The sequence below is a fragment of the Scleropages formosus genome, chromosome 4, assembly GCF_900964775.1.
Source record: "Scleropages formosus chromosome 4, fSclFor1.1, whole genome shotgun sequence".
Lineage (NCBI taxonomy): Eukaryota > Metazoa > Chordata > Actinopteri > Osteoglossiformes > Osteoglossidae > Scleropages > Scleropages formosus.
In genome coordinates this window covers 21,197,924-21,214,799 of record NC_041809.1, presented here as the reverse complement: position 1 = coordinate 21,214,799, position 16,876 = coordinate 21,197,924, and the positions used below count along the sequence as shown (strand labels likewise).

General features: G+C 41.9%; 1 protein-coding gene across 3 annotated transcripts in view; it reads right to left on the bottom strand.

Moving 5' to 3' along the window:
* Positions 1-16,395, bottom strand: part of LOC108936283 (glutamate receptor ionotropic, kainate 4-like) — a 205,382-nt gene extending 188,987 nt beyond the window's left edge. For 2 of the 3 annotated variants that reach the window (XM_018755597.2, XM_029251579.1), the window contains exon 1: positions 16,329-16,395. The gene's annotated coding sequence lies outside the window, so the exon portion shown is untranslated. Of the gene's footprint in view, positions 1-16,140; positions 16,196-16,328 lie in introns of those variants that run through there. The other variant, XM_029251576.1, reaches the window with a different exon arrangement.
* Positions 16,396-16,876: the final 481 nt, after the last annotated feature.

Below are 16,876 nucleotides of genomic sequence, written 5' to 3'. Positions count from 1 at the left end.
ATAGTCAATCCTGTCCCTGAACTGGTGGCAAATTAACAGTACATCACACTTTTGAATTAACGTTAGTAGGAGGGAGCTAATTACTTAATGATTAATGACACTCAAATCATTAGCTTTTATTCACCACCATATGCTCAACTGGGATACTTGTACATGTTCTCCTTTTCACTTGTTATGGGAGCAAGATAGTGTGTCCGGGTGACGAGCTGGGAAGGGTTTTTTCTTCTTCTCTTTTTAATTACACCAAGAGTAAAGAGTACACCAAGAAAGAGCAAATGTGTTCACATTCATAAAACAAGGAAAACAAGGGCTGACATATTTCACAGGTGTAATTACAGAGCACTGTCCAATACGAGCCGTAAGGAAGGTGTCCAGACATTACAGAACTCCTTTGAATTGTCATCCAGATCAAATGTGAACTTCTCCAGCAGAAGTTTCACACTTTGGTGGCCCACATATTTACAGAGGGAACTTCAGGTGTAGATCATAGCAACAGGATACATTTTCTTGCCAGGAATGAAAGAGTAACCAGCTTGCACTCCGTAACTTCATCAAAAATCGGGTTGCGGTTTAACAAGACAACAGAGGGTAACGAATCAAAGCTTTTCTTAATGGTTTTTTTTTTTTTTTTTTTTTTTTTTAGTGGTTCGGTGAACCCCATTCCAGTAAGTTTGTATCCTGTCGTGTTCCTAAATAAATTCATCACAGCGCCAGTAACAGCCTTGCAATTGAAACTCGGCTGAGATGTCCCTGGAAACACCCTATGGAGATGTACAGAAGTGAAGCAGATTCTGTGAATCAGCCTGAAGTTTGGTTCCCGGATGCTCAGGGAGGTGCAGGCAGGAAAAACTTCGGCACATATAACCATTCATCGTCACTACAAGGCAAGTCAAGGGGGGTTTTCTAAACCTCATTTGATTCAGACACACCTACCCACCATGCCACCTGCTGGAACTTACAATGCCCTTTGGACTATGAGATTGTCAAGAGCCCCTCTTCCTGTACAAGCTGACTAATGGGATCATAAGGAGCAGAGGACACAGGTGAACAGCGTTCAGGGTTTTCGGGGTCAGGTTGTCTTCCAACACTCGCACACTCTTTGATGTTTTTCTCTTCATGCAGGACAAAGGCTTACTACTGTGGAAATCACACTTCCAGAAAGTTCCCTCTGGCAAAGTAATTAAATCACCCTCATGCATCACTTGAGCAGATTGTTTACCGTAGCAGTTTCAATGACCCACAGCCTTGGGGAAAGATGGCAAGCCTTCTGAATTGTCAATCCAAAGCAATGGACTGCTTGCGGTAGCGTAACCCACTTCACGGAACTAAAAGATAGTGACCAAAAAAAAAGCTGTTTCATAACACAGGCTGTCTTCAGTACGAAATGGCAAGAAGTAACTGGACTTATTAATTTCTGTATCTGCATCTGGAAGTTGAGCAACAGCTCACCTTCGACAGAACTGAACTGGAACCCTGAATCATTTGGTTAACTGGTATTACTGATGACATGCAAACCAACGCTTGTTTTCCAGCATTTATTTACATATTTATTCACTCATAAGCCTTGGCCCTCCTGTGCCATTATCCCCATCATCAGTGCCACTCTTCTTCCAAGAGAGAGGTGATACCAGGCCTGGGGGATGTGCCATTGTGTCAAGCCATCGCCATGATTTTGCCTTGACGCCGCTCCTGTTGAGGCCAAACTGGATGCTGCCCACAATAGGAACGAATGATCAGACAGATAAGTCACAGATTAAGGGAGGGGTATCAAAGCTGGAACCTGCTGCTATTGTTGGAAAGTGTTTTTATCGGTTTTTTAACACAGGGAAATCCTGTCAGCCAAAAGCGTGACCTGTCAGTCTTAGCCTTATACCCATTATGCTATGCATATGCCATTCAAAAATATATATTTGACCATTGCAAAACAAAAAAACAAACTGTTGAAAAGTTGACTATTTCACTGTTACAGATTTTTCTAATATCGTACATTTACTTAGCATATGGCATTTTAAAGTGCAGCACTGAAACGATGACTAACCAAATATAATGACAGGTGTTAAACTTGCACAACCTGAATGACATTTATTTCCAATTTGAAAGTTAGTAGTTTCAAATTTATGGAGTACAGAGAATTGCTCATAGACATCGCCAAGACAACCAGTTACATCACGAAAGTGTCCGATTGATTATCAGTCAGCTTTATTGATAGTCACTTAAAGGGTATTAAAGGACACAAAAGTACACAGAATTTAAAAAAAGCACTGAAATGCCAGTAACACTGATTTAAAAAAAAAAAAAAAAAAAAGATGTTGCCAAAACAAGGTATTACACATTTAAATATGTTCTCAATACAAAGAACATAAACATATATTAATCTAAGTTGCCCAAAAATTTTTTTTATACATTTAAGTTTAAACTGCATTAAAATGCTTTCAGGTCTATGTTTTCTAGTCATGTGGATGATGCATAAATTGTACTGAAGAAGGTGGATGTGCCATCATGATGCCAATTTTCTGCGGGCACGCACATCACGAGAGATTCTCTCGTACCAAAGTGGTACGCTGGGGTTTCCCCTGGCCTCCTGGGAGGAAAAATGGGAAGGAATTTCAGGGACAGAAGTCTACCACTTCCTCCCTTCACCAACGCAGGTCACAGTTTCTCTGCCTGCGGTCGCCCCACCAGGCGTCAGCTCCAGGCATGAAATGAGTGTCTGGCCCACCACTGTGAGCAGAACGGCTCACCGCACCCCACCTGCTGCTCCGACAGAGGGCTTCCAGTGAGCGTGGGACGTGATTAGGGTTATGGGCATAAGGTAGATGGTAGCAGGTGGGTGAGTTGGCTGCTCCCTCTGAACAGTGCACCACCACATATTTCATACGAATAGCCTCAGTTGTGGAGGACGAGGCGAGGCCTGAGGGGTTGGGGCATGGTTGACGGCAGAAGGGGATAAAAAGCACAGACTGTCGAGTGGTCATAGCAGGCCCATAGGATCATTACTTTCATTTCCCAACCATAATGCAAGAATCCCCCTTTCATCAGAACAGGTTCCTTTAAGAAACAAATTGATAAAGTCTCAAATATTGCAGGGATAACTGCAGTCCTTAGGCCACCTGTCTACTTAACTGAGCACTGCTTTCATGATGAGTGTCAAGCACCTAAATGGAGAAGAATGACATTGAGGCTTGCTTGATTACCCTCTGGTTCATCAGTGGAGTTAGAGAGGAGCAGAGCAGCTCCATGCTGACAATAGAGAGAAAAAGAGAGAGAAAAGCATACACGCAGGATGAGGGTCAGCTGCTATTTAGCAGGTCAACAGCACAAACCCGGCAAAGACGGTGGAGCTTGTAGTTACTGCACTTGAAACAGTGAAATGTTCTCTAAGCACAAAAGCAAACAAAAATTAAAAATTAAAAAAAAAAAAAAAAAAAAACTGCTGTTGGGTGACATGGGTTAAGACAAGGTCAGCATAGGGAAGAGCGTAAACTAAAGGAAGAGCACCCAAGTATTCATATCTGTTTGTGTTCACCTGAAAAGTTCACACAGTATTTCTCCTGTGTTTCCATCCCCTTGCAATTTCATGTGAGCCACCCAACCCCACCGCAACAGCCAGGGAAGAACAGGAGTAACTCGTAAGAGCTACAGCTCCGCATACTGTATGTTTAAGGAGCACTTGGCAACAGGCACCCCATGCACTGGAAAGATTCTAGGTACTAAACTAGAGATCCACAAAGAACAGGAGAGCCAAAGGCGTAACACCAAATGTATCAAGCACCATGACTATGGTCACATCCCTTGGACAGCATGTGTGTGCCTTCAAGTATCTCTCAAAAGCACAGTGCTCTTCTCAATATACCTAACATGTGCAATGCTCAGAACAAACATCACATAAAACTGCTTTGTAAAATTACAAGTCAACTGGCAGTCGATCTGCAACCCTTTGACAGCAAGGAGGGAGAAAATACATCATTTTTTTTAATTGCTTTCGATGGTCCCCACATTTGTGTATTGTGGCTTTGTGCATACCTATTATTCCAATACCCCAGTGGGTACAACAATAATTATCCACTCTACAATGAAGAACACATCACTTATATAGATGCACCCCTATTACTGGATGTGACTCCCTTCAAAGATCAGAATGCAATTCTCATTAATTTAGACTTATAGTTGAAAACATTCATTTGGCCTGCATATTGTAAGTCAAAGGCAGATTTTTAAAATTAAGAGCAGAGCTATGGCCTTGTGCAAAATCAATACAGCTGCACAATTCCCTTTACCTTAAAGTATTCCTTTACCCAGGACCTGAGAATCCATGAATTCTGTGCACTACTGGTGAGATTGGGTTACATATAAAGTGTTACTTAACGTTGAAGCAGGTACAGGTGCAACAGCTGCTACATATGTTCCTGTGAACATGATTAGTCAACATTTTCACAGCCTAATTCACATAGACCTACCTCACTCAAGCAGCACAGTGATCCTGCCTAAAAGTCAACATTGACTAGCAACGTTCACCTAATTGCACATGAAACAGGGCAATGGCATACTGATCTATACTGACAAGGTTTCATCTTTCCTCTACCTGCCCAGCCCAAGCTATCACATCTCATAAGTGAGCAAAAGCCAAGCATTTGCTTCATTATAGTATCAATGAGCCCGTGGCTATTTACAAGGACTTGATTAAGTATATCTTACCTAGACCCATTTTGAAGTCTCATGTGCAGATTTCATTGGTACGTGAACATTGCATCTTCTTTTAAAAAAAAAAAAAAAAAAAAAAAAAAAAAAAAAAAAAAAAAAATACAGCCTGTACACAAAAAGCCCAAAAAAACACAGCCAGAAGATTTTTGGAAGCAAAGTGATAGACAGTATACAATATGAGGGTAGAGTCATCAGGACTATCTACAAGGGTCTGGCTTGTAAACTTTGAATCAAATTGGCTCACATCATGTGCAGATTGCTGTGGGAACACACACACACACACACACACACACACACACATATATATATATATAAAAAAATTATTTTTCGCTGTCTATCGTAATCTAACATTTTGTTGTACATGTGCTGTACTGGGCTCGCTGATAAGACTCTTCAAAGGAGCTGAATAAGTAAAACTGTGTTTAACATTAATGACTGTATGTGAAGCAGGCTGAGTCAGCAGACCATGGAAGAAGACAGACAGGGTGCGATGCGAGATGCTGAGTGCTCGCATCGCAGTGCAAGAGATCAAACAAAAGACTCCCTTGCTCTGATAGCCGGCGTAAGGAAGAGAGACCAAAGCCATGATCCGCGTCTTACTTTCTCTCTCCGCTCGCTCACTCACTCACTGCACATTATATCCAAATTCAGCAAAGATTTGTGTGTTCTCAGAGTGATCTGATTTTAACAGGGCTGCTATTCCAAGAGGAAGCGGCAAAGGCAAAAATTACAATTATGGCAAGCCATCAGCTTCCCTCCCCACTCTGAAGATCTGAAGACCGTCAAGGGAATGTATATACCAACTGACAACAAAGAATATGCCTGAAATGAAGGCAGTGTAAATTGTACCTATCTGCAGAACCCTCACGCAGGGACTTGTACTTCCGGGTTCAAAAACCTGAAGCAGGCTATGATTCTCTATGCAATGGGCACCCTTCCATCTTAAACTCCCAAGTGTGAATGACATACCAGATGTTCAAAATTCATGTCTGTTTGTACTCTACTAGGAGACAAATCATGTTGGACACGCCAGCACATCCTCCTCGATACTGATTTGAGTGAGGAAAGGTGCAACTCTGACGATGTTCCCCAAACATGTTCTCAGATTTGGAGAAATGTCAGGTTGAATTTCATAGTCATTTTATGCCGTTATCTGGCAGATTGAGCCATAAAAGATTGAACTGTAAAAGATTTTGCAAGCTCTGTGGCAATTCACACTACATTCTTATCTTTTTCTTCAAAAAATAAATCACAGCATGGAGCCTTTCACATCTAAAAACTTAAATCCGTTTACCAGTCACAGATTCACGTTCCTGACAGAATTCCCTCTTTCAAAGGTCAGGGAACGTGACTGGTAGCAGACCTGTCATTTTTGAAAAGTTAAAAGGTAGGGCAGTTTTGATTGAATTATAAAGTTGGCTGTAAACTCTACTGCACTGTGACACACACCTGTCCAGGCAAAAGACGGAGCTGGCGCACACTCAATCCCCCGCCAATCCCTGACTCGCCCAAAGTGCGGATGGGCTGAGGGTTGGCATTTGTCATCTGGGACAAGTGATTTCAGCAGGAGAATTCAAAAGAGGGGCTCCTTTAGTGGGGGCACTTCTCACGGCCTGTGCTTTCCCACACATTGTGATTGATATGACACAGGAAAACAGGGCAGCAGACACCAATCTCTGGCCCTCTCTGCAGATTAAACTATTTCCAGGCAGCATAATTGCCTAAAACCAGACCCCATGGCCTTGACGCTGCTCCTCGTTCAGCTCGTCCAACTAATTAAGACTGTAATGAAAAGCCCGTTAGGGAGATATCCAGCGTCTGCCACTGTTTGCATTTGCGTAGGATGCTTGGCAGGGGACAGACATTACTAGGCCCCAGGTGGGATCATCGCCCATTGGATTCAGTGGAACATCACAGGAGGAGAACAGCTACTTCCCCCCATGTCTCAGCTTATGATTTCTATGACCCAAAGACCCTCATATGACATTCAGAGTGTGTCACAGCAATGTGTTCCACCCCTGGCCATCATCTAAACAGACTAGCAGCACTACGCAGTTCAACACTTTTACATGTTTCTACAGTCGGATTTTTTAGTGAAGTAACGCAGGTTACAATACATTTTATAGTCTAAAATCAGAGGTGCAGACTTATTACTTGCTGCTGTAATAACCACAGTAAGAGGCAAGCACATCAAAAGAGAAGAAAATTGGATGACTGGGAATGTTCCTTGTTCACCTGATCAATTCTGATGGAAAAAGCAAATCTGCCTATGAATTTCTGCCTTCATATAGTTTGAGTGGTTCTTCAGCACTGAGGTCATAAACAACAAAGACAATGATAAAAATACACAGCACAAGTGCCAGTAGTTCTGAGTGATGGAAGATATATATATATATATATATATATATATACACACACACACATATACATATATACACACACACACACCTGTATGTATATATATATATATATGCAGTTGAATCTGATAAGACATCAAAGGAAAGCATGCAGTGGGGTTCCTTCTGCATCAGTATTTCTGCCTTGAGACTGCTTTTTCTAAGCTTCTAGGGATGGCCTATTGGCACAAAAATGGACTGATATGACCTGAAACATTTGGGGGAAAAGTTGTAGTCTAACTTGATGGCGGGGGGGGGCAGAAAAAATAATTTGTGTCTGGGTATCCAATTAGCCAGCTGTCAAGCTGAACTGGCAGTCAAATAATCAAAGCAAACCAGGACCAAAGGTGGTGGAGGGATGGGGGGGGGGCTTCAGTCTCGGGATGATGTCTGTCGGCTTTATGTTGGTGCAGTTCAGTCTGATTTCGGCTGATGTCCTTTGATCACGCCTTTCCTTTTCCCAACTGAATGTGAGCACACAGCTATGTTTGGAACTGGGGGGAAATAGGGCTTCGGCAAACTAACCACACAGGACAGCACTTCTGGCCTACTGATGATTTGTTAAATACCAGTAACAGTCTTAAAGCAGAAATATCAAACTTTGCGAATGAAAAATGAATAAAACAAACAATATGAATCCTACAGAGTGAAACTGTGGCCACTAAAAAAAAAAAAAAAAACTTTGTGACTGACCATTTTCCCCCAAAACATCTGTTTAATCATAACAGCTGAATAAACAATCACCACAGACGGTTAAATGTACCAACACTAAATTATTGGTGTGACAATTGAACGAGCATCAACCTCACAAAAAAATCTTAGCAGCACGTAACAATGGCCTCCAAGAGAAATGCTGTGTTACGCAAACATACTGTGAAAATAACTGGATGTGAATGCAGACCTCATTGGAAATTTGAGGGAGTCACCGAAATCTAAACACTCTACATAAAAAAAAATAATAGTGTCATCATGTTGCAGCACTTACAAGGATTTAGACTGCCATAGCAAAAACAAAATAAACATTTTGCGGCCAGCAACGCAAAGAATAACACTTCAGAGGCTTTATACATCACATTGGCACAGATCTGCGTGGGCGGAAAAAGAGAGACAAGCCAGGGCTGATGCGACAGACGTTGGAGGAACAAAACTGAGAAAGAAAGGTTGGATAATAAAGGAGAACGTATGCCTTGAAAGCTTCTTTGCTCGGAGGCTCTGGGGCGGCACTGTGCGCACGGGCTAGGACTCATCACAGACAGCAGGTATGTGGTGCTGAGAGTTAGCTGTTAATTACCTCCTGGCCTTCATGGCATCATTTCCTCCCCTCCACCGTTCTATATGTACCTACATCCTGTGCCCACGGGACGCGTGATGCCATCCAAGTACGGCACACTGATGTCCAGACAGCAAACCTCCCAGCCAGAGCGCAATCTTAATAAACAAGAGTATGAGTCTTGCTGATGAGACAGTATGCCTCTAAACCATGCAGCTCTGGGCCAATGACCGTACTGAGGAATCAATGGGCCTGCTTATCTGGAAACAAAAAACCTGCATCCTCAAAGGTCACTGGGTAGGATTACTAAGACCAAAACAAGAGCAGCACTGAGGAATTCCACAGGTTGTGCACTCAAGAGGTTGTTCTACAACACTGTTCCAAGCCCTCTGCTTGCAGGCCACGGCAAACATGTCAGGAGGGTAGAATTTAAGCACATTCCAGGAGGACAATTACAAGCGTTTACAGGTGGATTTTTCAAGAAGGAAGAGCCACAAGTGCAATTGCACCTCCACGATAAACAAAGTTCACAGCCGTAGCGCCTGATTTCAACCAGTTCCAGCACATTTACCCTTAGATAGGTTCTTGCACCCCGTTAAACAGCCTGTCAATCAGTTGACTCAAATAGGTTGTAGCTGGCAGGCCCTCAAGATCTACAGCAGTCACTCGTTTCAGGAAAAAAAAAAAAAAAAAAAAAAAAGCAACATGTACAGGATTTTTCACACCAGAGTGCAAGTTTCCTGGGTCTGAAGGGAACCAGCTGTAGCAGTACTAATCTGTCACTATTTCCAGGTGGACATATTTGCTGCGTGTGGGGAGATGATAGCTTCTGCCCATGACATGAAGAAAAAACGAAAACCACCAAGGCTTTTTTCCACAGGCCATATCTGCAAGTCAAAAATTTAAGATATATTCAAATGTTTCTTTAAACTGAGGGATACAGTTTAGATTCATTTTGATGATATTCACAGTGCCCATCCAACAGATCTTGATCGCAAATAAGCAGGGCATCAGCCTATAATTACGGTAAAGCGGAAATGTGTCAGATACAACATTTTGCGCTTCAAACACGGCACTTGGTTATTAAAAACTGGCTCCTTTGCAAAGCCCAAGCTGCTTGTACAAGAATGTTCTCCTTTTAAATGTAAATTAATATTACTGAGCTGTGATACTACACACTGGCCTGTGGCATTTCTGATCAATCAGGGATGAGCCACATCATATCAGATCTTGGTACATGAGTAGCGTGAAACATTATCGTTGAGGTGGGAGATCTTATTAGAAGCTGACAGTCTTCCAGTTTTTACATCTGTATATTTACTGGTACCATGCCTGTCAACTACTTGTTAGGGTTTCTGTCCAGCACCCTTTGATTGCAACTGCAGTTACTTAGCTGCTCTACTGGCTTTAGGATTTAATAGAGAATAGCCCACCATGCATGACGTGGTCTTGAACAGACTTCAGTGAGATGATTGAGTAATTTAAGGATTTCCTGGGATTCTTAACCTGTGTTAAGGAAGAAGTTGACTGACAATACCAGAGAATCTGGTGTATAAAATCTGAGTGGCTTGGAAGGAGCCTCTTGTTGGTTGGGAGATTTGGAGGACCCTGCTCTTGCACTTCCATCAGTGGCCAGGCAAAAACCACAGATGTTGCGAAGATTAACACAAGAAAAGTACATAACTGGGCTCAAACACATTACAGTCTCAGAAGTAGCAAGCATCCATGTGAGGGCCAGCTTCATGTAGGCCTTGCACACACCGCATTAGCTCTCGTAACATCTACCAAAATCAGCCTCCGAATCGGCACATGACACGGTACGGAGCATAGCCACCGCTGGAGAAAAAAAAAAAAAAAAAAAAAAAAAATCACCAGAGGATTACAAAAATATGTTCATTACAGCAAACTTTTTCATATTGCCAAATCAAAGTCATGAATACAAAATTTTCAAGTCTGCAACAAGTCACGATGACATTTTTCAGGCAACCCAGGAATTTACTGATGGCCATGAAACACAGATGTGAACATTGAGGACATCTGCTGTCTCTTGTGAAAGAGGGGTATACACGCTGAGAAGGAGAGCCCAGGAAATCAATCCTTGCAATATTCCAACCAAAGCAGTCTGAGTGGAAAAGGTGAATGAATGAAGAAAAACAAAGTAAACAACCCTACATATTGTGATGTTTTGCAAGTGATTAAGTAAATTATTTGGGGGGAAGAAAAACGGAGGCTACAATCAAGTTAGCCACTTCTTAGAGAAACAATATATAAGGACACCTGTATCCTTTGCAAAGCCCAAGCTGCTTGTACAAGAATGTTCGATACATGCTATTGAAACAGCTGTATAAACCTGACTTGTGCATAAAAAAAAAACTGTATGAACTTCTGAAGAGTTCAGAAACCAAAGTCTTCCGAAAGTTGATGACTGTCCTGTATTCTACAGATGCAGAAATTTAATCTCCTTTTTATTTTAGAGGATATGCAATGGTCTTTGGATAATGTGAGCTGAATGGCCTAATATGTTTGTCCATGAATTTTCTAGGCTTCACTCAAACTGCATTTTAAGAACTGCAAACACCGCATATGAATGCTAGTGTCTTAATTCACACCATCTTACACATTTCATGGGGTATACCGTTACACTGGGAATACATACTAATTAAAAGTTGTGAGTTCCATGCAAGCACCTTCTTAACAAAAAGTGTTTGAGGGAAAGAGCCACACAGATGTGATAGTTCTCCAGCAGTCTGGGCTGACTCCTGACCAGCAACTGAACACGCAACCTCCTCCCTGACCCAAGTAATGTGATTACCATTGGGATTCATTCCAGCGTAATGGCGGCAGGCACGGCCGTAATCCCCGTTTTTCAAGCTGTTTTCTCAACGTGAAACCAATTTGCTCTCTGCCGAATGGTGTCGGCTGAAGAAAGAGGCATCGTGCGTTTCCTCGCGTGAAGAGCTGTGGGATGTCATGCGAGGCCTGTTTGTGGCTCACGGACTCAGTCGGCAGCTTGTTCAGCTGAGCTGCACGTGACAGTGGTGGCACTGCGATGAATAACCATCCTCATGCAACTCAAACGGTTTCATGTGCTTGGAAACCTCAGTGACTGCACGTTAAGTTGGATGATTAACGTGCTTAGAGAGGCTTGGGGGAAAAATAAAATACTTGCATTTTAAACAGGACTGCATTAGGCAAACTGTGACAAAAGATAGGGGAACCAAGTCCAAATACCAAAAAAAAGGATAACCGCACATTCTGAAACTCCTCCAACAGAACATAACCCTGAAGTAGAGAACATTTCTGTTAAAAAAAACTAATTCAAGTTACTGTGTTCTCAAACATCCCTATGCAGTCATTTTATTTCCTACATTATACATGTTACTATGTCCAAAAGTATTTTCAAGTTTACAGTTAAGAAATCTATTTATGAAAAGACAACTACATTTACACATACATTTGTTCATTAAGCAGACGATTTTCTCCAAAGCGACATACAGCTCATAGAAAATGCAATGTGTGCATTACAACTACACATTGTACTTTGGTTTCCTTTATATCAATACACCATCCTCAAAATAGTACATACTGCACAACTACAGAGCCAGTGAATAAGACACCAAATGTATAATTAGTTGTCACTTCTGACAGAGCAAAGTGACTCTGATCGCACTGACAGCAAAACAGAAAGAGGACTAGGTGAACTACAGACAGTTCCTGAGTTACGATGGTCCAACTTACGATTTTTTCGACTTTACGATGGTGTGATAGTGATACGCATTCAGTAGAAACTGTACTTCTAATTTTGTTTTTTTCCCCCCGGCAAGCGACATGCGGTGCAATACTCTCTTGTGATGCTGGGCAGTGGCAGCAATCCGCATCTCCTAGTCTGCAACACGGTCGCGAGCATATACAACCGATACGCTACACTGTTCCGTGTTGCCAGGATTTTTTTTGGATATCCCCCTGTATCTACGTTGCATTTTGTTCATCCATCATGTCTACGAAATGCCCATCTGTGTCTCCTGCTACAGGCGAGAAGAGGAGGAGGAAGGCAATTACTGTTGAGGAGAAACTCAAGATAATTGCCCAGCATCAAGGCAGCAAGCCTGTAATGGCCATCACACGTGAAATTGGACTTTTGCAATTGACGATCTCGACCATCTTAAAGAATAAGAAGCAATGATGTTTGGTAGGTTAGGTTATTAAATGCATTCACGACTTACGATACTTTCGATTTACGATGGGTTTAATCTGAACGTAACCCCATCATATGTCAGGGACGGTCTGTTATTAGGTTTTTTCACTATAGTAAAGCAGTTATGCAGCCTGATGGTTCTCCACGACCCAATACACTAAAACCATTTACTAATATTCATAATAAGTAATAAAGTGTGCAAATATTCAATTAATCCTCTCACAGAAAAACATCTGACCTGAGTAAATCACTGTGTGAATTGCAACTTAATCATAATGTGTAAAAAGTAGGAATGAAAAGTAAAAGGTCTGGGAGTTTGTGGTATGGTCCATTTCTGAGTGGGGTTATCACACCATCTTCCAAAAGAGAAAAATCTTACATTATAAGCACGTTGGCTGCTGGAGCCTCTGCACTACCTGACTGTTAGCTCCAGAACCCTTAATGCTTTTAATGGGTAACATCATGCTGACAAGTACCCCAAACACAAATCCTGTTTATAAATTCAATAATACAACAGCTCAGTAGATTGTTATGTGCCACTGCTATACACTATAAATCTAAGTAATTCATAGTATTTAGAAATGGTATTAGAGGATGTTTACAGTTTCGAAATAAGTACAGCACATTAGGTTTACTGTCTGGGTTATGGCTGTTGCAATGAAATCTGAAGGCCTCCAGTTCAAATCCTACTACTGCTGCCGTACTGTTGACCAAGGTAGTACCTTCCAGGAAGAATATACTGCTAAAATATAGGCAAATCATTGTAAAGTTGTTTACCTGACATTGTAAGACACCTTGAACAAAGGTTTAAGTGAAATAAAGAACAGTAATGTCAAGGTCTTCTTCATTCACAACCTTCTTTTCCAGACACCAGGAAACTAAGTTCCATCAATTTCACAGTCTCAGTGAGCAGCAATATGAAGGAAATCAAGTTAAAATACAAACCAAAACAAACAAGAACTCTGTTATAGTGTTTTAAATTAAACTTGACTCATGATATACAATACTGCCAATAGACTGATGTGTTAATAGGAGATCAATGCAAGTGTGGCACCATTAGTATAATTAAAAGACATTTAACTTACACCCCATTAATTCTAGTGACCACACACAGGACATCTTATGACTGTCACCCAAAACCAAGTCCCCAAATTCCCTCTGATGTGGACTTTAAGTGCTGTTTGTTACACCGGGTGTCTTTTTATCACTGGTTAATGTTCTCAGAGGGGCCCTTGAAAGTAAATATAGCAAATGATTGTCCTTGTCTCAGTTGTAGCCCTCGCGGCTGCTTTATATAACATCCCAGTGATAAATGCACAAGGCCGGTTAACCTTGCTGGCCAGCCTCTTTCCCTCCTATCCATCAATTGATCACACAGTACATGAAATTTATGCATCTTACTCCAGTCCTATGTACAAAGACATTTGACCTGACAGTCATTCAAAAGAATCTATGTCTTTCATTTGGCATTTTATCAACTAACCTCCAGGTTCAGCAAGTTTTGTCCTTATGAATAAAAATTAATCAGGGAAAGAAACTGGTGTGTTGAGCTAGTCATTGTGCAAGGTTTCTCACTATCAACAATACATAAAAACAAAACAAAAAAAAAACATCTGAAAATTATGTTTATAATGAAAAAAAATCAGAATGATGAAACTAAAATATTTAGACATGTAACAAGAACCCAGCTATGAAATGTAAACATAGCTCCCTAATTTATTGCTGCATAACATATTTATATTCCATAAATGCTGTGGCAACAAATTTTCCCCAAACTAAAACTATTCCTTCAATTAATTTTTGAAGATTTGTTCTTATTTACAGTCTGAGGAGAAACCCGAGCTCTGTATCCAAGTTGTGTTGCACAGTACATCTTATCTTAATATTACCATATACATCAAAATTGATTTTTATTTTCCTCCTAATGCCTTAAGCCCTCACTAGAAGAATCAATCACCTCTCCTACAGCAAGGATCATATGGTCAGATATTTAACCCGATCTCAGTGACTTCTACTGATTTGTGCTTTCGATACTGTGGCAACATTTGGTAAAAGTAAAATAGAGGTAAATATGAAATCCATTATAACAGGAATGCGCTGTTCCTCTCACAGTGTTACATTTGCTCAATTACAATCATTCAGATTGACTATTGTTCACACATACTATGCTACACTGCATTGTGGTTCTTTCAGTATATATTTCAATTCATATGAAGTTAACCTGTCTTTTTGTTAGATTCTATCATTTCAAGTGTCTTTAGACACAACGAGAGGAAAAAGAAGCATAAAAACAGTTTGAATGAAGACCTCAGGAAAACCCCAAAAACTCCCAACAAAGAGTTAGTGATAGTGGCTGCCTTGTGTGTTTAAAACACAGGTAGTAGTAAGAGATACTGCAGCATATATTGTCTAAGCAACAGTTGATGTTCTGCTGGAGAAGCGCGAGCCAGTCGGGAGCAAAAGCTACCAGCCGTGAGGTCAAGCAGCATCTCCCACAGTCAATGCTTATGGCACATGAAGAGTTAAGTGGGTGAGGTTCTCTCCTTGGGTTACATGCGAATGTCACTGAAGCTGAGAGAAGCTCCTGTTTCCTCCACCGAGCTCTTGACAGAAAGGCTGGAGGCGGTGAGCCACAGAGGTGGGGAGGACACTGCTATGTAAATGAACTCCGGTGTACTCTGGAGCCCAACGCGAGGGCTTGCGCTTCCCAATCAGAGTAAACGGAACTTCATTACAAGACAGCAGCAGCTTCCTTCCGCTACCCGACCCACAGCCTGGAAGACAACATGCGGTAATTAACCTTACACACCACCAAGCCAGACCTTGGCAGAAATGCTATGCCGTTTAAAACTGGTCACATTTGTCCCTCACATTAGGATTTCTATTTTTACTTACTTTCCTCAGCACCTCTGAAGACTTCATTCCTCTTCCCTGAACAAGCACCTATGCCTTTTCATGAGTAATGCAAAAAAGAAAACAATGGCACAGCGGAGGCAGCAAATTGTTTGCAAATAAGGGGGAAAAAAAAGTACAAAGTGATTGTTCAAGATGTTTGCAAAATTTTAAACAGCAAATTGCAGGGAACTGTTGCCTCCATATGGCATTCTGTAATTTCACACCCACCTATGATTAAGAAAAAGCACTAAGTGGACCTAAACCAAACATGGTTAAGAAAAAATAAATCCCATTTTCACAGCATCAGACTGAAGACATAAAGATCAGTGACTGATTATCAATATGTATAACTACACAAAACGGTTACTGATAGAAGAGAAGTCATTACATACATTAAAATCAGTTTAAAAAAAAAGGCCTGAGAGCCAGCAGGAGCCCAGCACTTGAGGGTTACTATCTTAAAGAGTCAGCAAGCAAAAAGGCAGATTTGAACCCTTTTCGAAATCAATTCTAATGCCCCTGTCATTTGAAACTGGAAAGACAGTAGATATTATCTGCGATCATGATTAAATGGACTTATTGATAAAGCTCGAAGCACCCACACCAGATGGGCCCGCTCACAGCACGGGGCTCAACCGAGGGTTTAAAACAGTGGTGTGCAGCTGAGGAAAAGGGCTCCGTACCATCAACAGCGCTGCAGTCGCCGGGGTCCTGGACTCCTGCTGGCAGCAACTCCGCTCCATTCCACTGCACGGCACACGGAAACGCGCCGAACGCGAGAGCTGTGAGGGAACCGCGGGAAGCGCGCGCGCTGCACGAGCAGCGACCCGTCAGCAGCTTCGTCGCTGGGAAACTTGCCTCCTCTACGTACCTGGCTCCTCCACCACATGAGCCTGTGCGTCCGGCCGCGTCTGTCCTGCTTCCTTCTCGAAATAATCTCAAGTGTATCTCTACGTACGTCGTGTCGTGTGTCTCGGAGAGCCGTCCTCACTCAGTATCCCGGGCAACTGTATGTAAATAGCAGCCGAGGAAGAAGCAGGGTGCAGGGAGCAGTCCTCCGTCTCCCCCGTTCTGCGCTTTAATTGCGTGGTTTGACGTCGAGGAGCGGGGAAAAAAAAAATGCAGCAGTGTTGCTGAACCGAAATAATTCATAAAAATAAGTCTGTGGCGGTTTACAGCGCGAGGAAAGAAACGTGAAGCACATCCGATTTAAAAAAAAAAAAAAAAAAACGATGCGAAACAGTAAGTGGCTGACGGTCTATGTTTTAATGATCCTCATCCTGTCTGATCAGGCTGCCCGTCCGAAACGTGCGGCTCGGTTATTGCTCCGTCTCGGGAGGAAAAGAGAGAAGAGAAGCTCGCTGTGGGGAATGTTGGAGAATCTGGGGCTCCAATTCGCTCCCGCCGTACTTGAAAACG